Here is a 22,280-nt window from a genome sequence, read left to right on the forward strand (position 1 = left end):
GAATCGAGAAGCAGTAGACAGGAATTCTTATTCTTTATCTAATGGTCATTAACTCCAAATAAACTCTTTAACCTATCTGGGTCAGTTTCCTCTGAGACCCCTAAGTTCTGATATTTTGTGATTTTGTGTTTATACCAATGAAAACTTTGTGGCTTATAGACTGTGTGTGAAATACCAATGACAATGAACACTGAGAATCCTGGAAGGTTGGGGAGAAGGAGCTGAGTGGGTGGGGCTCATACACTAATGGGTAGCATGGGGCTGGCGTCCTATCCAGTGGATCAACCAAAAAGCAAAGGAACTGAGCTGGTGGCATAACAGGCAGCTGAGCCAAGATTCAACGGGCAGTCGGGAGGAAAATGCAGATTCAAGCAGCAGTCAAGCAATATTTATGACCACATTTTCAAACTGTTAAGAGTCTGTGGTCAAGTAAGTTGACCAGTTTTTACAATCTTCTGTTTCAGTGGAAGGGTGGGGAATGTTGGAGAATGGGGCTTCTAAAAGATATTATTAGAATCTCACTACTTATACAGCATCTGAACACACGAGTAAAGCAGAATATTGAAATTACCTAAATAAAGAAATAAAAATCACTTTTATTTCAACCATCTCAATATTTTATTAAAAATATCTGGAAATATCCCCGTTCACTTTTTAACATTACCTGCTAAACCCAAAAAGGAAAATGAACTTTAATAAACAGACAGAGTCACAGGTCATGGCTGTCCATAAAACAGGACTAGAATGTGTTTATTCAGGGTTTTCAGGAAGTTTAGCTGATGGATTCAGTTGGAAGCACTATTAATTGTTCCTTCTCAATTAACAAAATAACCACCAAATTAACCAAAAATTGTGGTTGTAAAGAAACACTATCAGAATAGTACCTTTATATTGTCTAAGTATCATTTTCAAAATGTTAAATGTATATAGGGGGGTATGCACCACTTAGGATGGTTCTTATAAAACAACCACCACCACCAAAAAATAACAAGTGTTGCTGAGGAAATGGAGAAATTGGAAACCTCATGCTTTGCTGGTGGGCCTGTAAAGTGGCACAGCTGTTGTGAAAGACAGTTTGGCAGTTTCTCAAAAAGTTAAACTTGAAACCACTATATAACTCAGCAGTTCTATTCCTAGGTATATACACAAAAGAATTTAAAGGAGAGACTTGAACCAAGATTAGTACATCCCTGTTCATTGCAGCATCATTCACTATAGCCAAAATGTAGAAACAACCCAAATGTCCATCACGGATGAACGGATAAACAAAACATGGTATGTACATGCAATGGGATATTGTTTAGCCTTACTTAGGAAGGAAATTCTGACACATACTACAATATGGAAAAATCTTGAAGACATTATGTTAAGTGAAATGAGCCAGTAATAAAATGAAAACATTATACAATTCCACTTATATCAAGTACCTAGTATAGTCAAAATCACAGTTACAGAAAGTAGAATAGTGGTTACCAGGTGCTGATAGAAGAGAGGAATGGGAAGTTATTCTGATATGGGTACAAACTTTCTGTTTGGTAAGGTGAAAACACTGGAAATAGATAGTGCTGATGGTTTTACAACAATATGAATGGACTTAATGCCACTGAATGATACACTTAAAAATAGTGAAAATGGTAAATGTTATGAATATTAAACCACAATTTGTGTATGTGTGTGCACATGCATAGACAACACACACAAAATCCTGACCTTCCCTTTTTTTTCCAGATGTTTTCAGCAGATTTATTCATAATGGCCAAAACAATTGAAACTGAATGTCCATTAACAGAACAACTGATAAATAAATTGTGGTATACAATGAATATTTAATATGATAGGCAGAATTTTAAGATGACCTTCAAGGTTCCCAACCACTGATATATGTGCCCTGGATAGTCCCCTTTCCCTGAGTGTGGGCAGGACCTGAGGAAGTAATGGGATGTCCCTCCTGTGATATCATTCCTGTAATTGTGTTATTCGGCCTAGGTGAGGGGATTTTTTTATTGAGGCAATTATGTACATACATATATATATTTTGTATATATAAATATTATATACATACATATATACAAAATATATATATATATAAAATTTACCATCTTTACCATTTCTAAGTGTACAGTTCAATGGTAATAAATAAATTTAAATTCTTTTTTCTCCTTCCTCCCTCTGCTTCCCCCTTCTTGGCCTCTGGTAACCACCAATCTATTCTCTGTCTTCATGAGCTCCACTTTTTTCACTTTCACATATGAGTGAGAACATGCAATATTTGTCTTTCTGTGCTTCGACCTTACCTTTGTGTGCATTGGACAAGTGGTTTTTCTTCCCAGGTATGAAGGGAGTGTCATTTCCTTTTCTCCAAACCTTCTTTTCAAACAGAGAGGATAATTATGAGCAATAAAGGAGACTTGGCACAAGTTTGGAGCCAAGTCCCCTTTCCTTGGTTTAAAGACCATTTATGGACAAAATGGCCAGTCTGAAGTCAGGGATACAGGTTAAAAAGAAGAAGAAGAAAAAAAATCTTGTGCAACTTCAGAGAGCTTACACTCGTGGCCAAATGGAACAAGTTTCTTTTTTATTTAGTACATAAATTTGTCCTAAGCAATGCACTCAAAGGGAAAATTCCCAAACAGCAGTGCTGGGTCTAGAGTCATTTGTCAAATTAATCATGATATATTTTCTCGCCTTGAATAGTGTCAGCTGGAGTATGTTACATTCCATCTTAGGAAGGGAATCCAAGTGAAGAACTCCTAACCAACAATTTTTCAGTCTACAGAAAGAGCGAAAGTCCAAGTCCTTTCATTACTGTTCACGACACTTTTTCCATGGTCTTTCAGTCGGGAAGATACAGTCAAATGGCAGAATGAGGATTGAAACCTCATACAGAGTTATGAAACCAACACAGTGTTGGTGTTAAGGGAGACCAGGATTCCAATCAGAGGCAATGCTGGGTTCGGTACAAGATAACCACTTAGGGAAAATGGAAAAATAATGTCAGACCTGATAAATATCTGACAAAAACTTAAAGAAAGAGTTGAAATGCTTAACTTAGTCTTTTTTCCGATACTGCGTCTGAAGTATGTGGGCCATCTGATAATGAAATTTTAGCATTCAGCCATATAATATTTGACAAAGTAATGTACTCCATACTCAAAGCTGCAAAAATATAGTGAATTATAAAATTAGATATCAGTTTGAACACTACACAATTTTTGAAATGTAAAATTTAGTAATACTGAAATGTTATGTTCACTTACTTCATCTGAAGTATGTCAATATTCTATTTGACTCAGCAAACATAATCTAGTCACCTTGCTCATGAAAGTCCACAGGAAAAAAATAAATTTGGCTATCAACTAATTTCTCTAGTTTCTGAATGTTATCAGTTATGAGCGTTTCTCCTCCTCTTCCAAATTTGTACCTAATATTAGGACAAGGAACATACGTATCTCTACATAAAAAGCAGAGGGCTGGAAGTTTTCTGATCATTTGGATTTTCAAAAACATTCCCCATGGAACGTACAACCAATTGAAGCAATATTTTTAAAGAAAATATATTTTTCTTAATGTATCATGTTAATTTCCTCTACTCTTCTCTTGTTTGAATGTGAGTAAGCAGTCCATTGGAAAAAAAAAAAAGAGATTTTCCTGTTGTAGTAAAACATCATATCATCTAGTTTTTTGGCATTGGTGTAGAATCCAGACATCCTTTATACTATAATATGATGACTAGAATTTAACCTAAGTGATTAGTCAACGCACTAGATTAAAAGTGAATGAATCCACTCAAGAGACAGGCAACCACAGGGGCAAAGAAGTCACCCTTAGCATCCTAACTATTGCCTTTTAGGTTTATGTGAGCATGGGGAGAGTAGAAAAGACTGAATATGAGGACAAAAATTGCTTGTCACCTGAGGCCACATTTTTGTCTTGAATTGTTTTGGGAGAACTTTGCCAACAACTTAGAAAAAAAAAATGATAACTTAGACATTCACCTATAATTCTTAGAACCCCTCCCACTGGTGCAAAATATTAGCCTAGGACACTCTCGTTAAAATGGTCCTTTGAGATTTAGTGTCTCTAGGCTAACTGAATCTGCCTCAATCTCATTTCATCTGAATTCTAAAAGCTACATATATTCTGATGTTCCAATTATGTTGTCACATTGAGTCATGCAAGCTAGCAAGCTTTGGGATTAGTAGAGGAGAACATTTTGAAATAATCTAAAAAAACAAACAAACCATGCTTTTTAATTACAAGAGGATGGGGAATGAGGAGATTTTCCCCAAGTGGAAATTGCACCCAAATGGAAGGAAGGCTTTACAAAAATAGAATTATTGAAAAATATCAGTAAAATAATGTCTAGGTGTTAAATCAAATAGTGACTCTCTATATATTTTAGACCAATTAAGCCCACGAAATTTGCCAATTTATCCATTCACTGATGAAAACCTTTGCTGAATGTTCACTATATATTAAGCATATACAGTCATGTGCCACATAACAATGTTTCCGAGATGGGTGGATCACGAGGTCAGGAGATCGAGACCATCCTGGCTAACACGGTGAAACCCCGTCTCTACTAAAAAATACAAAAAACTAGCCGGGCGAGGTGGCGGACGCCTGTAGTCCCAGCTACTGGGGAGGCTAAGGCAGGAGAATGGCGTGAACCCGGGAGGCGGAGCTTGCTGTGAGCCGAGATCCGGCCACTGCACTCCAGCCTGGGCGACAGAGCGAGACTCCCTCTCAAAAAAAAAAAAAAGAATTAAAAAAAAAAAAAAAAAACACAATGTTTCCATCAACGATGGACCACAGATACAATGGCGGTCCCATAAGATTATACTGCTGTATTTTTACTGTATCTTTTCTATGTTTAGATATGTTTAGATACACAAATAGTTACCACTGTGTAACAATTGCTACACTATTCAGTGCAGTAACATACTGTCCAGGTTTGTAGCCTGGGAGCTACAGGCTATACTATATAGCCTAGGTATATTGTAGCCTAGGCTACACTATATGCCTTTGGTGGTACGGTGGACTATACTACCCTACGTTTGTGTAAGTACACTCTGTGATCACACAATAACAAAATAGCCTAATGACAGATTTTTGGGAACATATCCCAGTTGTTAAGTGACACATGACTGTAGATGAGTATTGAATAACACCCACGTGTAAGGGAAATGAAGAAAGAGCACTCTCTGGCCCTTTGAGGGGTTTCATTCTCAGAGATGGCCCGCATCAGACATGGACAGCTGCCTGTACCAGGCTAGGCTCTCTAGCATATTTTCTCACAAGGAGGAGAGTGATTTAGAATGTCCTTGAAGTATTTCATTGTTCTATCATGTATGCAATTGATCAGCATTAGAAAGAAATTTTGCACCGTGGAGAGTCAAGCATACTAATAACACAATGTGTACTTATAAGTAACTCATCCCTACTTAAAAAGCCATCCATAAAAGCAAGCTTTTTGCCCCTGGGAGACCCAGTGACATCACAGTTTGAAAACCTATTCCAATAAAGACCATCAAATCAAGGACTGAGTCTTGTCCACCTTTGTACTTGCGGCACCATGCTTTGCTCAGAGTAAGTGCTCAGAAAGTCATGTTTTACCTAGAGTGAAAGAGGTAGGCTTCTGCACAGTGACCTACATAGTATGCTCAGAAGTAGCCTGAGTAGAGGCTCTGAAGTATCCCCAGTGCAGTGATCCGAGTAACTTAAGGTTAATATTGCCACCCTGTGTATACACAGACTGCCTGAGGCCTTTTCATTTCATTTAGTTTGGAAGTCACACAAGACAGGGTTCAGAATTTAAAAATTGGATACTATGTTGGATATTGGTGATGGGCCATGAAAAATAAATCAGTTCCTTTAAGGATTATTTTTAAAACTCAGGAATTGTTTAGAGAAAAAGAAGGGGCAAAGCAATTTTTCCCAATAAATTTTTCTGTAATCAATTAAATCTTTTTAGGATTTGGACAGTATAACAGACTCAGAATTTTGTCATAAAAAATAAAACTGCCAAGATAATAATATAAAATAAATGTAGAATATTTAATTTTTATGAATTTTCTTTTTATTAAAAAATTGACAATTTATCCCTCAATAATCTTCCAACTGTTTAAAGTATTAAAATGATATATGCTATTTAAAAATTATTAGGCATTCATTAAATTGGCAAGATATTAGATTTCATGTATTCAAGATTTTGCTTTGGTAAGAAGCAAATTTTGTAAACTCCCTATTGGAATCATGTATTTTGGGAATTAGATATTTTTGGATGTGAGCTGCAGTTTTCTTCCAACTGCAGGGAAAATGCTGTCTAAAAGAAAATAATAAATTTGTATCTGCTGAGTTCTCTTAGCATAAGGCACTAACAGAACAATCTCAGGAAGGGAGAAGAAACTATCCTCCCACTCATCCTTCAGAGGATTTAGATAAAGTGAAGGGAAGAATCGTTCTCCATGCAGCTCCTTTGGAATTTATGCCGGCATCAGGGGAGGCTTGTTACTGCTGGATCCTTTGCCTGCTCAAGGTTACTTATTCCACTAAGATGCACATCCCACCACGGACCATGGCTTTGTAGTTAGCCAGGCTCTGAGTATGTGTGTAGATGAACCATTTCTCTCTCCAGTAAATGAATGACAGCCTTTCTAGGGCTCTTGTCTTCTGCTGGGAGGCAGAGCATCTCTAGCCCAGGAAGAATGCCCAGACAGAGTCAGGCGGAATGGGGACATGAGATAGAGTTCATATTTGTGATCTATCCCCTTCCTTTCTCTCTCTCTCTTTTTTTTTTTTTTTTTGCATGGGTGGTGGTCGGGATGTGTTGTTTTTGTTGTTGTTGTTTCAGATATCATTGGTAAAGCATCTCAATATGTGTTTACCAGGTAGTGTAAATTATTACAAGAACAGAAGATAACAAGACTTTTAATTGGTACAGAAACCTATATTGGGCATCTATTTTGTGCAACCCACCAAGCAGGTCATATGGGAGATGTGAGACTAATGAGACGTAATTCCTCCTTTGTGGAGCTTACAGTCTAAGTGACTGAGTGTTTCAGTCATACTGATGTGTCAGGCAGTCTTTGGTTGCTGAGTATGTGGTTATAAAGACTGTGAAGAAACAAATCACCCTTCCACCAAAGCAAATCAAATAATGAAGACCCAAATTGGATCATTAGTCATTTTCTATTTTTAAATGTGCTTCATAAAGACATTTACTTACTAAAATCAGTTTTTGTCTTATACAACATTAAAGAAACCATATGACTGTTTTAATATAGTTCAAGGAAATTATCTGAATTAAGTAACTTGATTTGTTATTTTTCACTATTGTGGGAATTTTTAGAAGCACCATCATTCTCATTAATAGCAGTGAAATACAAGTTTATTTAATAGTTTTTAAAAGTTAGATATGTTCACAGTTTAATGACAAAAGGTAAATAAAATTAATAAACTTCATAAAAATCAGTGGACTCTGGAAAACGTTTTAAAAATTCCTTTGTGAGCAACAGACTTTCAGCACATTTTCCCCCAAAGATCAAAGAGAATGAATTAAAATGAAATAAGGAAAGACTGCTAATTTTTAACCTTTAAAGATTAAGTATTTAAGAAGAGATAGAAACTGAAAATGTCATATACTTTCTGAAAATTAAAAGAAACTCTGTTCACGTGATAAAATTATGACTGTGCACAAAGAATTTTTAAAAGTCATTACTCCTGGATACTAAGATTAGAAATACTTATATACTAAGTATAGTGATAGTCAGAAAAAAGAAACCATCTGATTGATTTATGAGAATAAATTCAAAAGTCCTTTGAAGTATTAGAATCATCCCGTATAATGGCAAGCACATGGTAGGGTAAGTTCTTAATAAACTGGGTACAGTTGGGAGAAAACAATGCAGTTTTGGACCAGAGAACCAAAACCTTCTGGACTTTTCTAGGCTTTTTCATTATGGCCAAGCCTCCACTGGACCTGACCTCTGACATTATTGGTATCCTAACTTTGGCTTTTTATGAAACAAAAATAAGAAATATTTCTACAAAGAATCACCCCATCCTGCAGGCAGCTGATAGTATAGAAATTGGAATAATCTTGTCTTAAGCTTCTACCAACCTCACCCATCCTGCTACACACACCATTTTATACTTCAATGAGTATTTAGTTCAACAAAAAATAAAAATTTAACAAATGACCATTTCAGAGTGAAAAAAAAATGTTCAGGCAAACCAGTTTTTGGATTGACTTGCCTGGTAAGTATTGGCAAATGGGCACTCTGGTAGCCTATGTACACACCCAGCCTAGCATAGGGTATTAAGTCCTGAAGGGTGGAAGATGGAAAATGAACTTGGTTTTGCTTTTTTGCTCTTGTTGCCCAGGTTGGAGTGCAATGGCACGATCTCAGCTCACCGCAACCTCTGCCTCCTGGGTTCAAGCGATTCTCCTGCCTCAGCCTCCCGAGTAGCTAGGATTACAGGCGTGCTCCACCACGCCCAGCTAATTTTGTATTTTTAGTAGAGACGGAGTTTCTCCATGTTGGTCAGGTTGGTCTCGAGCTCCCAACCTCAGGTGATCCGCCTGCCTTGGCCTGCCAAAATGCTGGGATTACAGGCATGAACCACTGTGCCCAGCCGGAAAATGAGTGTTGAAAGCGAGAACCATACTGACCTCTTAACACTTGGGTGCCTTCTTTATCTTACCATTTCTTCCTTAACTGAGGCACAAACCTTTTAGCTGTTATGCAGTGAATATATCATGGAATAATTTTTCTTTTAAAAAGGAAAACAAAGAAAAATAAAATTCAGTGTCTAAAAATGGCTATGGAGTAAACTAATAATATGCAAGGTGTGTTTACATATAGTCTACCTTTATCATTTATGATTTTCTTTACCAGTTTTATCTCCAGTATATACCTTTACAAGCATTATTTTTACGTGAAGCTGTGACACTTTATGGATGAACTTGACAAAATTAGATTTTCTTTTGCCAAGTGTATTAGTTAGTATTCTAACTAATTAGAAACAGAACTAATAAAGTAGAGGAAGAGATTTATCATAAGAAATTCGCTCATGTGATTGTAGAGTCTGAGAAGTCCCAAGATCTGCAGTCAGAAAGCTGGAGACCTGGGAGAGCTGATGGCGTAGTTGGAGTCTGAGTCCAAAGGCCTGGGAACCAGAAGAGCCAATGATACAGTTCCACTCTAAAGGTTGGCCAACCCAAGGCTCAAAAGAGCTGATGCTTTAGTGTGAGTTTAAAGGCAGGAAAACCCAATGTCCCAGCTCAAAGGCAGACAGGTGGGAGGAATTATTTACCTCTTACTTGAGGGAGGGTTTGGGTCTTTTATTCTAGTCAGTTGATTGGATGAAGTGCACCCACATTAGGCAGGGAAATCTTTTTTGCTGAGAATATTAATTTCACCCAAAAGCACACTCACAGACACACCCAGGGTAATGTTTGACCAAATGACTGGGCACCCCGTGGGACAGTCAAGTTGACAGAGAATTGACCATCACAGCAGGTGAGATTGAATCACATGATTCAGTAACTTTAATAAATATATGATTAAATGACAATGAATTTACATGCAAAGAATTTTGCCTATATTATAAGCTCAAGTATTTGGCCACAGAATATTTAAAGACATGCTTAGTCAATTTAAGGAAAAATTAGCCATTGCAACATTATCTTCAAAGCTATTGTTGGAATAAAACTATTCTAAAAAAGTAGCCCCCACTTAACGTGTTGATTAATTCATCTATTTAGCCAAGAATGTGTTCCGCAAACTTTAGCTGAGTATCTACTATATACTAGGCACTGTGTCAGGCACATGGCATACAGATACCAAAGAAAAGAAACCTGGTTTCTGCCAGCTAGGAACTCACCATCTGGCAAGGTGGGACAGCTAAATAAATAAATTAGGAGTAAAGTGTTAATGGTAGGCTGGCCTGACCACACATCCTATTAGCCTAGAGCCGTCCTCTTTTCTATCAGTTTTCTCAGTCTACTAATAGCTCTCTATCATTTGCAAACTTACCCTAAGTTGGGCAATAGATTTTGCAGCCAACTGGGTGTAGGCGATGTGAGAGAAGTTTCTGTAAGATACAGTAGGAGTGCCCATGGAGGGAATAGATGATCTAGCTGTTGGAGGATGGGAGATGGAGAGCCCTCAATCCTGGGATTAATCCTGAAAAATGAGAGTGATGTTTAAGATGCAGAGAAAAAAGGAAAGGAGCTTTGTCAAAGACGGGAACTCTGTGCATAAGGAAGAAGAGGCAGGACTCAGTCGTGGGTGCAGGACAATTGTAAATATGCAGACCTGGCTACGGCAGTGGGTGCTGACGGGGCTGGGGAGGCAATAAGGCCATGGGGGGTTGCAGCTACCACATCCCGGAGGCCTCACTCTATTGTGCTAAAGAGCTTGAATAAATCCTGATGGCGGTTATATGACACAGTGTCAGTCACGGCAGATAATGGTTTGGTTAGATTTGTGATTTAGAACAACAAACACATCTGTTAAAAGTTAACTTCCTGGGCCGGACGTGGTGGCTCACGCCTGTAATCCCAGCATTTTGGGAGGCTGACGTGGGTGGATGACCCGAGGTCAGGAGTTTGAGACCAGGCTGGCCAACATGGTGAAACCCCATCTCTACTAAAAATACAAAACTTAGTCAGGTGTGGTGGTGCTCCCAGCTATTCAGGAGGCTGAGGCAAGAGAATCCAGGAGGCAGAGGTTGCAGTGAGCCAAGATCATACCACTGCCCTCCAGCCTGGGTGACATAGCGAGATTCCATCTCAAGAAAAAAAAAGTTTAAAATTCAATTATTACATATATTCTCTTAGGCTATTGACTAACTTCACATTAGTGCAATACAGAAATGGGGGAGGTAGCATAATTGCCAATTTTTCCAATTGATTGGAATACATCTTTTGTTTTTGTCTATTTTTATGAGAAAATTATTTCATGTTAAGCATAAGTTAATTAGTGACCACTTTTCAGGAATTGAACCACTCTGTAAATCCAGATTTGTGAATAGGGAGACAGAACATCAGAAAGTTATGAAAATAAAACTTGGAAAGGTAACACAAAATTTAAATGAAATGGGAAAAGAGTCAGAAATTCTTTACACTTTCAGAAATTTGATTCCTTCAAATTATATGTGAGTTTTTGTGATTATTTACTGACCACTGCCTACAATTACACTGTTTTTAAGGGATGACACTTGGCAACCGTTTAACTGAACTTCACTTTCCCATGGGAGGTGTCAGAGGTCATGAGAAGTTAAGAGACTAAGCAAGTCATAATCAGACACATCCCTAGACCAGTGTAACATTCCAGGAAAGACACAAGAGTTGTATTTATCATTACATTCATTTCTTTAATATAGCTCATATCCTTTTTGGAAGGATATGTTGCAAGCCTGAGGTCTTTTTAGAAAATTTCAATTTGTCTGACAAGAAAATAAAGATCACAAAGACCATTAGTTTCTCAACAGGAAAGTAAATAAGATGAAAAATCCTTGTGTGGTGGGTTAGTATTTTGAAATCTCTCTTTTCCTCTGTATTTTCTCTCATCCCCTCATGTCTCCTCCATTCAATTAAACTATATCATCTTCTGCTTATTGAACCAAGAAAGGAATGTGACAGAAAGAGAAAAAAGGAGCCTCTACTAGGATTTTGAGTTTACAGAGATGAGGCCTTAAGGAAGCAGCAAGGATTCATGGCATATACCAGGGGTTCTAACCAGGCAGCTTGCTCCCACCCCTTAGGGGACATTTGGAATTATGTTGTGTGGGATTGGGGAGATGTTTGTCACAATAACCGGGAAATATCCCATTACCTGCAAGTAGTGGGTGGGGCCAAGGATGCTAAACATCCTGCAAGGAGCAGACAGTCCTGCATACCAAAGAAGGGCTGACCCCAAGTGTCAAGAGCACCCCTGTTAAAACTCACTGGACGGCAAAGATATAGAAAAATCGGAACCCTTTTACGTTGCTGGTGGGAATGTAAATGGTGCAGCACTGTGAACAACAGTTTAGCAATTAAACAGAGAATTACCATATGATCCAGCAATTCCACTTTTGGGTATAAACATTTTGCAGCCAAAAGGATTGAAAGCAGACACTTAAACAGGTATCTATACAACAGTGTTCATGGCAGCATCATTCACGAAAGTCAAAAAAGGTGGAAACAAGCCAAGTATCAATCAGTGTAGGAAAGGATAAAGAAAACATGTATATACATACAACCGAATATTAATCAGACTTAAATAGGAAGGAAATCTGACACATGCTTCAACTAATGCATTTTGAAGATATTATGTCAGTGAAATAAGCCAGTAATAAAAAAACAAATATAGAATTCCACTTATAGGAAGAGAAAGTACCTAGAATAGTCAAATTCATAGAGACAGAAAGTAGAAGGGTGGTTGCCAGGGCCTGAGGGAGGTAGCGATGAATGGATATGGAATTTCAGTCTGGAAAGATGAAAAAAATCTGGAAGCAGATGGTGGTGATGGTTGCACAACAATGTGAATGTACTTAATGCCTTGAACTACACATTTTAAAATGGTTAAAATGGTAAATTTATATTATATATATATTTTATCACAGTTTAAAAATAAAAAATGCCACTCACTCGTGGAGAGGAGCTGATGTTGAAAGCAAGTCTGTTCTGCCGTTGCTACCAAAATTGAAGAAGTCTGGGGGAGGAAGCATGGTGGGCAAGCACGAGAGGCAGATAATGTGGGCTCCTGGGCAAGGGCCTGCACCCTGCTCTTGGGGAATGCGCAGAAACCTTCACAGACTTAAGACAAAGGAAACTTAGACCTCATTTCCTAGATAGATCCCTGAGGAAAAGAATATATATAAAACTATGTGCTATGTCTTGGCCTTTCAGGTCTTAAACAGTCTCACAAAATCCCCAGGCCTGGACCCCAGTGAGTATAAAAACAGAATAACTGCTGTGTGCCCAAGAGTGGTGGGGGAATAGCAGAGGCATGGGAATTGAAGGGTAGGCAGACGGAAATAAAGACCTCATAAGGATTGAATTTATGACTATGGACAACCCAGGTTGATTCGCAAGTCAGGGTCCACTGAGTAGAGACAACCTATAGAACCACATGAGACCCTCCAAGGCCTTGGTTCTGTGTGAGCCAGCCCAGAATTCATAGGTAACAGCATATGGACAGGGAAAGTTCCTGAACTGACTGCGTAAGGGCTTGAGATAGAATTTTAATTGCATCAAAAAGTTAAATTTCTTGCACACTGAATCTCCAGCCTGATATAAGAAGCAATCACAGCTGGGCATGGTGGCTTATAGTCCTAGTTACTCATGAGGCTAAGATAGGAGGATCACTTGAGCCAAGGAGGTTGAGGCTGTACTGAGCTATGATTGCACCATGGCACTCCAGCCTGGGTGACAGAGCAAGACCCCGTCTCTAAAAAAGGAAAAAAAAATTGAAAATTAAAAAGAAGCCAATATTACATTCCTTTCAGCTCTAAGCTACCCTAATACTTGGAGCCTTCATAGTAACATTCCATGGTAATTTTTTCACATGTATGAGATTTTCCATCATAAGTGACTACAATTAGCATATCTGGGTGACGTGTATGTGTTGGTTCCTTGTTTTACCTGGAACAGAAGGAAGGAATTGGCTGCCAGATATTTGAAAATTTGATGTCGGAAATGGTAGCACTGCATGTAAGAGCAGTTTGTTCAAATGAATCAGTAGATAAAAGGTGGAAACTTGGGACACCACCCCCTTTGGCTTTTCCAGCCAAGCTCCCTTCAACAAGAGGAATGAAAAGTGTAGTTCAATGCCTGCTGCTCACTTATCTTGTGTCTCATATCTTACTGCAACTTCCAGAATGAAGAGACATTCTGGACCACATTCTCAACCACAATGAGGGGTTGAGTAATTAATTGCCTGAAACACATGGGTAGTCTGAAATTTGAGCTTCTTATAAAGGTGTGACTCACGGCTTTCTTAGAGAAAGAGAACAAATATCCACTGCACCAGGAACAGGGAAATTTCCCTCCCATCTTCTGCTCTTTCCTATTAGGTAAATGCTTTCTATTCTGTCATTTCCAAAATGTTTTGGGGTGGGGGGGTGCATCAATTCAGCACACATCCTATGGAGAGCTGGGATACTCTCCTCTTCCAAGGCAGCACAGCCCATATCCAAGCAGCTTTCAATTGTAGGTGACTATTTTCTATCTGGGAGTGGAGGAAGGAAAGTGGAAAGTTAGTTGAATAAATATGATTAAACTACTGGCGTGAGATATTTCAGTACATGGTCTTGTTTTTGTTTTTATTTAAAGGAATAATGCTAAACCCAGTCGTTTTTTTTTTCTTTCTTTCTCTCTCTTCCCTCCCTCCCTCCTTTCTTTCTTTTTTTCTCTTCTCTTGCTTTCTCTTTCTTCCTTTCTTTCTTTCTTCCTGAGACAGGATCTCATTCTGTGGCCCAGGTTGAAGAGCAGTGGCATAATCATAGCCCACTGTAGCTTTGACCTTCCAATCTCAAGCGATCCTCCCCCAACAGTCTCCTGAGTAGCTGGGACCACAGGCATGCACCACCATACCCAGGTAATTTTTAAATTTTTTGGTAGAAACAGGATCTCATTATGCTGGCCAGACTGGCCTTGAACTCCTGGCCTCAAGCAATCCTTCCATCTTGGCCTCCCAAAGAGCTGGGATCCAACTGGGTTTTGGAGATAAATCCCTGTGGAAAAAAATCTGGGCTTGACTCCCCAAAACACCTGGATTTTAGTATCTGAAAATTAAAGTTAATTGGAAAAACATAATTCCGACTTAATATAGCTTTAACCTGCTGATCTCAATGTACTATGATTACTCCCAGTGTTAATTTTAAGTTTGAAATATAGTCTCATGTAAGAGGTGACTCACATAGAATCTCATCTCTTCATCTTAATAATTCTACTGCAGATGAATATTCCCTGGGTTATTAAGGCAAATCCTTGTAATCCTGGGAATGTGGTCCTTAGGCAACTAACCTCTTGATGGAAAAAAAAAAGAGAAAGAAAAAACAGTCCTGGTCTTCATCACTTTTCTGTATTTTACTAAGCCTGGGTTTGGGTAGTTTCCAGTTTTCTAGTGTCCAGAGAGAATTCATCTGCCTATAAGACTTCTGAATATTCTTGTTTTCCTCACACTTCCGTGTGGACTGTCTCAGTTTTAGCTTTTCCTCTTGCTTGCTCCTGCCCTCTCTCTTCCCCCACACCCCACACCCCTTTACCCCAGGAATTAAAGGCATGTACTCGGCAGTCTCAGTAACACGGGCTTTTAAGTGAGACCACAGTACAAAATAATAAATGAGATTTTAAACAATGTTTGAAGAGGGTGCGAGCCATGTTGTACATTTCAAGACCGATATTCTTGCAGAAGCCACTGTGGAAGATGACGAAAAGAAAATGAATCACAGATGAGGAAGAAATGAAAACAAATGAAATCAAGAAAACGAACGACACAGACTTTAGGAATGATGTTTGATTCCTAATTAGGCTTGATATTACCATGTTTGGTTACTGGTGTGTTTTCATCCATGTCTTTTGACCTGCTTAAACAAAGAGGTCACTTCAAGGGTTCCACATTTCAATTTCAGTGTGTGGCACAATTACTCTATAGTAAGAATCTACTAGCCGTCATTACTACAGTAAGGCCTGGCTTGTTGGTACACTGGGTGCATCTCTGATCTAATTTTATTATGGATGACAGCATGACATTCACTTCCACCACATTCTACCCTGCTCCAATTCTGAACTTGACATGCAATAGCCATAAAATAACATGAGTAAAGAAGGGAATTACTGCACAGAACTCTGGAAACCAATGCCCAATTTACAAGTCCAAGCATGCATGACTACTGTAAACCAGAATGCTACCAAAACCAATAAATACATGAGAAGAAAATGAATAGTTATGCAAAGGTTGATTGTAGACACTGGTTCATTTTCATAATTTTAGGTTGAATATACCCAGCTGATGAAAGCTTTGATTCCTTATTAAAATTAAAAGCATAACCGTTTTTTTTTGTTTGTTTGTTTGAGACAGTCTTGCTCTGTTGCCTCGGCTGGAGTGCAGCGGCATGATCTAGGATCACTGCAGCCTCTGCCTCCTGGGTTCAAGCGATTTTCCTGCTTCATCCTTCCAAATAGCTGGGATAATAGGTTTGTGTCACCACACCTGGCTAATTTTTGTATTTTTTAGTAGAGACGGGGTTCACCATGTTAGTCAGGGTGGTCTCAAACTCCTGACCTCTGTGATTCACTCACCTTGGTCTTCGAAAGTGCTGGGATTACGGACATGAGCCACCATGCCCAGCCAACCTGTTATTTTTGAAAGAAAACTAACTTTAGGGAACTGGATATTTGCATGGCACCAAACCTCTGCATGTTTGAACGTTCTTATGATAAAAAGGTAAGGAAAAAACCTTAGCTTTTATTAGTTGCTAATGAAAATTAGGTGTTTCAAAACTAATTAGTTCCTCTCCATTTGGACCAGCTCACCCTTCCAAATGAGCAAAAAATTTAAAAACAAAATAACATACTAATAATTTTTAAAAATTAAGCACAGGTGCAGCCCCCAAGTGGCAACAACAGTAACAAAATGGTAGTAATTTAAACCACATCAATTTCCCTTTTATTTTATTTTTTTTGAGACGGAGTCTCGCTCTGTCGCCCAGGCTGGAGTGCAGTGGCCAGATCTCGGCTCACTGCAAGCTCCACCTCCCAGGTTTACGCCGTTCTCCTGCCTCAGCCTCCCAAGTAGCTGGGACTACAAGCGCCCGCCACCTCGCCCGGCTAGTTTTTTTGTATTTTTTAGTAGAGACGGGGTTTCACCGGGTTAGCCAGGATGGTCTCCATCTCCTGACCTCGTGATCCGCCCGTCTCGGCCTCCCAAAGTGCTGGGATTACAGGCTTGAGCCACCGCACCCGGCCTAATTATCTTTATGCTATGAGATACAAACAAAAATTACATCGTCTTGATTTGGTGGTTGAGTGATGATTATAAAATTGCTGGAATTCATTTCCTGTAAGAATAAAGTAATTAGCAGTTGGGCGTAATGGAAATGCCATGGGACTAAGAGTTATGAAACCTGAATGATATAGGCCACACTTACGTGCTTGTGTAACTAAATAAATATCTGTTTGACTTTGGGCACATCTTTAGTCTTCTTGAGTGTTAATGTCCTCATTTAAATATATCCATGGTTAGAATAGGTTAGAGACTCTTAACTTGGGTTGGAAGGATCTACAAATTCCCCTGAAATTAACATATGTCATGTGTATTAGTGTAGAAGCATTTTTCTGAGGGGAAGTGTGGTAAATTAGACACGGTCACAGGTCTTTACAGTAACTTCCATCTAAACGTGTTGTCTTTTTCCCTGTCCATTGATCTGGGCTGGCCTTGTGACAGCTACTCTGTCCAAAAGAATGAGGCAAAGGCAGAAGCACAGGGCACAGTGGCTCATGTCTGTAATCCTAGAAGTTTGGGAGACCACTTAAGGCCTGGAGTTTGAGACCAGCCCTGGCAACAAAGTAAAATCCCGTCTCTACAAAAAATTGAAACATAGCCAGGTGTGGTAATGTGTGCCTGTAATCCTAGCTACTTGGGAGGCTGAGGCCAGAGGACCACATGAGCCCAGGAGGTCAAGGCTGCAGTGAGCTACGATTGTGCCACTGGACTCCAGCCTGGGTGACAAAGTGAGACCCTATCACAGACAGACACACACACACACACACACACACTCTCTCTCTCTCTCTCTCTCTCTCATATATATATATAATTTTTTTAAAAAAGGAATGAGGCAGAAATGATGCCACATGACTTCTAAGCCTTGGTCTCAAGAAGCCTTGCAAGTTTTGCTTTCATTGTCTACCAAGTGAATTAGCCACTACCAAGTGAATCAGACCTAGCCCTCTTGCTGGAAACACATGGCCCAGCTGACAGCCAGCAACAACCACCAAACATATGACTGAGGCTATCTGGGCCATTCAGCCTCATGTAAGCCATTAGAAGACTGAGGCTGATCCCAGACAAAGCCAGCAGAAGAACTACCAGCTGGGCCCAGCACAAATTGCAGAATTATGAGCAATTTAATGGTAGTTGTTTTAAGCCACTACATTTTGAGATGGTTTGTTATGTCATAATATCTAACCAGTTCAAGAGGATACATAGATTTTTATCTGATTCTCAAAGATTATGAACCACTACTGAAGCTGAATTAAATTATTAAAAATTGTGGCTGGGCACTGTGGCCCATGCCTGCATTCCCAGCACTTTTGGAGGCCGAGGTAGGCAGATCACTTGAGGTCAGGAACATGAGACCAGCCAAACATGGTGAAACCCCGCCTCTACTAAAAATACAAAAATTAGCCAGGTGTGGTGGCACACACCTGTAATCCCAGCTACTCAGGAGGCTGAGGCACGAGAATCTCTTGAACCTGGGAGGTGGAGGTTGCAGTGAGCCGAGATCACGCCATTGCACTCCAGCCTGGGCAACAGAGTGAGACTCTGTCTCAAAAAAAAGCCAAAAATTGTATGATTCCTTGTCTCTCTACTCTCTTCCTAAACTATGTCAAAAGCACGATTTAATTTAGCAAATCTTGCATTCAAACTGCATTTTAAAGGAAATCCTAGAATTGTGTAACTGAAGAATCAGCAGGCCCTTGAGTCTGTGGTTGAGAGAATTTCTCTTCTTTCCTCTTGAAAAAATATGTTGGGCAGTGTTTGGGCACCTTTTTCATTCTCCATATTTTTTAAAGATTAAAGCAATTTCATCTGAAACTTCTATTTACATTTTGGTTTGTTATTTCCAGGCCAGTGTTTAAACTTATTTATGACAGTTAGAATCTGCTCCTAGGTGATCTAAACCTTAAATTCCTTCTTACCAAAGAGTCTGAGAGTGTTCCATTTTGCATCCTTCACCATTGACATAATGCCATCACAGCTGGCCATGGATCCTAGGCTTTCTTGCTTTGGATTTAAACAGCCCTTTTCATCATCTAGAATGTTAACCTCCTTTTAAACTTTCCGACTCTTCTCACATATTCTCGACAGATTTTTTGTATCCATGCTTGTTTTTCTAGATCAGTTTTTGCATTTTACACACACCATTTAAAAATATATGTGATCTCAGCAGACAGCTTCCTACCCAAAGACACTAAATCTTTTTGGCTACCTCCTTCCTTTTTCTTTTCTTCTTCTTTTCCTTCCTGCATTGGCCCATTTACAATAGTAGCATCAGAATTTGATTTTGAGGAATCTCCTCTGCTTCTTTTTGGAATCTCAGACCAGGGTGTCAAAGTCAAGCTTTTATAATTTCCTGAAATATTTTTAGGCTCAGACTAACAGAGTGTGTGTCTGGCAGTGACCACATCCCTCTGGAATTTTCTGATGACCAGGTGGACCTCTTCCAGAGTTCCTGTCACTTCTGATTTTCCCTTCAGGGCCTCCTTGTTGGCCAGAATTAGAAGCAGGGCGTTAATCCTCCTCCTCACTTCCTCTCCTCTCCCTTCTGAAAGATGAAATTATCATGCGGGTTACTGATTCTTACCCTGGCTGCACATTCAAATCACTTGGGGAACTTAAAAAGAAAAAAGGCTGAGGCCCCACCCTGAGAGACTGTGCTTTAATTAGTATGGGGTGGAGCCTGCCTGTCAATTTTTTATTTTAAATTCTGGGGCTATTCTAATGCGAAAGCAGGGCTGAGAACACTAATTGAGGCAAATCATGGATTTATCAGATGTTCTGAATTTACGAAATGAGACATCTGGCAGATGGCTGGATAGTCGAAGCTCTCACCATTAAGATTTTGAATGCTTCTTTTCTCCAGTCCATTACACTTCAACACAAGCAATCTAGTTCTAGCATGTCTAAACAGGATAATGACAACCAGAACCATGATATTACTTTCTGATTGTTGATATTAATCTCAACACAGCTCTAACATCTTTAAACAAGATGAAGCTAGACAGCAGAAGTCCTTTGAAAATCTCAGAAGACATGATTTGGGACATTAGCTTTTCTGAAATTCCAAATAAAGATGAACCATGTTGCTCTTGATGGTTTTCCTTATTCATTGAGAGTAATTTGACAAAGGAAGTAAATTTAAAATGAGAAAATAAAATATTTTTTTCATCTTTTTTAGTGTTCAGGATGTTAATTAGACAAAAGGCAAATGAGATGTGAAATACATTAGAATTTTTTAAAATTTCCTCTCAGCGCATATCATATACACCACATATTTGGGCTTTTTTTAATTTTAAATTTGAGTTGTTAATTATCGAGTATGCAAGTTCAATTTTCCATAAGCCTATTTTTTTTCCTTTTGCCATAGAAGTGGTCTATTTTGGCCTGGGCGTGGTGGCTCACGCATATAATCCCAGCACTTTGGGAGGCCGAGGTGGGCAGATCACTGAGCTCAGGAGTTCGAGACCATCCTGGGCATCATGGTTAAACCTCTTCTTTACTAAAATAAAAAAAATTAGCTGGGCGTGGTGGCACACACCTGTGGTCCCTGCTACTCGAGAGACTGAGGCATGAGAATCGCTTGAGCCCCAGAGGCAGAGTTGCAGTGAGCTGAGATTATGCCACTGCACTCTGGCTTGGGCCACAGAGTGACACTCCATCTCAAAACATAAATAAATAAATAAATAGTCTGTTTCTGATTAGTGGCAGAGCTGATTTTGGTGTCATTTTCTGAGTTGAGCTAAGTGTTGGCTAAACTGGGACATTTAGGAATAAGTGGTAAGGCCTCCCTATAGTCACGTGACTCAAAATGAGCATCTCTTCAAGGGACCCTGAACAAGGTATAGCTGCATCATGGAAACAGTGCATTCTGGGATTGGCCAAGCATGATTATGTAATTTGGTAGGTGATGTTGGACACTATGGGCATGCAGGGGAAATCAGCCTCTCGTGAATTACAGGTAACCATGGAAGAACTTGAGGATGTGCTTTTCTTGAATGTTCCCTCAAAGAACAAAAGGTCTAGAAATAGAGCGATCTAAAATTCTAGTTCTTATCTGCTCTGAGTTAGCTGTGTAGAAAATGCTATCTGGGGACCGTCGAAGTTCAGAGGTACGGTCTGCAGAATCCACAAACACATAGGCAACAGAGAGGATAAGCAACTTGTTCATGTTGAAACACTGCAACTGCTTTCAATCAAGCAGGCCCTTTTGGGATGAAATGCATTTTGTCAATAATTCAGTTTTGCAAATGTTTTGCAATATGGTTTCATCTGACAAACCCTCTCAGTGGTGTATTTTTCCACTTTCCAAATAAAGCACATGTAGAAAAATGGTGTCAAATAACATTAATGGGTGTGTTTTGAAACTGTGGACACTAAGGAAACTAGCCTTGGTCCTTACTCCAACTCTAACTCGTGGCATCTTGAGCCAGGATTATTGGAGTTTGAAAACAATGCATGAAAAGATGGTAGAATGAAAAATAGTGCCTGACAAAACAAGACACAGCTAATAGCACAGTGAAGACAGCTGATACAACATTTCTTAAAATTGGTGGGTTTAATTCAGACTGAATGTTATTTTAATGTCTCATTCATTTTACATAGATGGACATACCTAAATACACGGAAATATTTCATCATCCCCTGCATAATATCAACACTGAAAACAATGTATGCTTTTGTTCTGTGTCAGGGAAAAGATAATAGATTCATGCATAAGTGTTCGCAGAAGTTTTTTAAAAAAATCAAGTTATGTTTCTGTTCCTACCAAAACTGTGTAGTCTTTCTAAGCAACTCTGTTGACTTCCTGGAGAAAAGAGAAGATTCCCACTGCTTCAAATTAAGGTCCACATACTAGCAGAGGAATTACTGGTTATGACTAATTGAAAACAGATCTAGCTTTCTTTTAATTAGAAATAAGTACATTCATTTTATAAATGATTTGTCATAAGGAGAGCAATCATGTTCACTTCTGAAGCATACATCATGAGTCCCTTTTTCCACTTCTTTCCTCAGTAGTTCAGGAAAAAACACATGCAGCATTTCTAATGGTTGTTTTTTTGTTTGTTTGTTCATTTGTTTTAGTTTTGCAAGCAATACAATCAATCTTCTGATTTCATCCTAAAATAGTAGGCATTCCTACTTTGGTACAATTCAACCAGGATTGCACAATTGCTGGGATCAAAAGAAGAAGACATTCTACCTCTTCACTTGAACTGAGTCAGTGTGAATTAATTTTAAATGTCAGACTACATTTAGATAAAACATAGTTGAAAAACAATACTG

The 22,280-nt window shown here is 39.0% G+C and overlaps 2 long non-coding RNA genes across 2 annotated transcripts in view; one reads left to right on the forward strand and one right to left on the reverse strand.

Annotated features, from left to right (window-relative positions):
• The window catches only part of LOC103236537 (uncharacterized), an 81,269-nt gene extending 71,469 nt beyond the window's left edge, over positions 1–9,800 (forward strand). Inside the window, exon 3 of the long non-coding RNA XR_012093503.1 lies at positions 9,088–9,800. This is a non-coding gene — a long non-coding RNA (uncharacterized lncRNA). The remainder of the gene's footprint in view (positions 1–9,087) is intronic.
• Positions 1–22,280, reverse strand: part of LOC103236536 (uncharacterized) — an 81,878-nt gene that overhangs the window by 54,592 nt on the left and 5,006 nt on the right. The gene's annotated exons all lie outside the window — the stretch shown is intronic.

The sequence above is a fragment of the Chlorocebus sabaeus genome, chromosome 7 (assembly GCF_047675955.1).
Source record: "Chlorocebus sabaeus isolate Y175 chromosome 7, mChlSab1.0.hap1, whole genome shotgun sequence".
Taxonomy (NCBI): domain Eukaryota; kingdom Metazoa; phylum Chordata; class Mammalia; order Primates; family Cercopithecidae; genus Chlorocebus; species Chlorocebus sabaeus.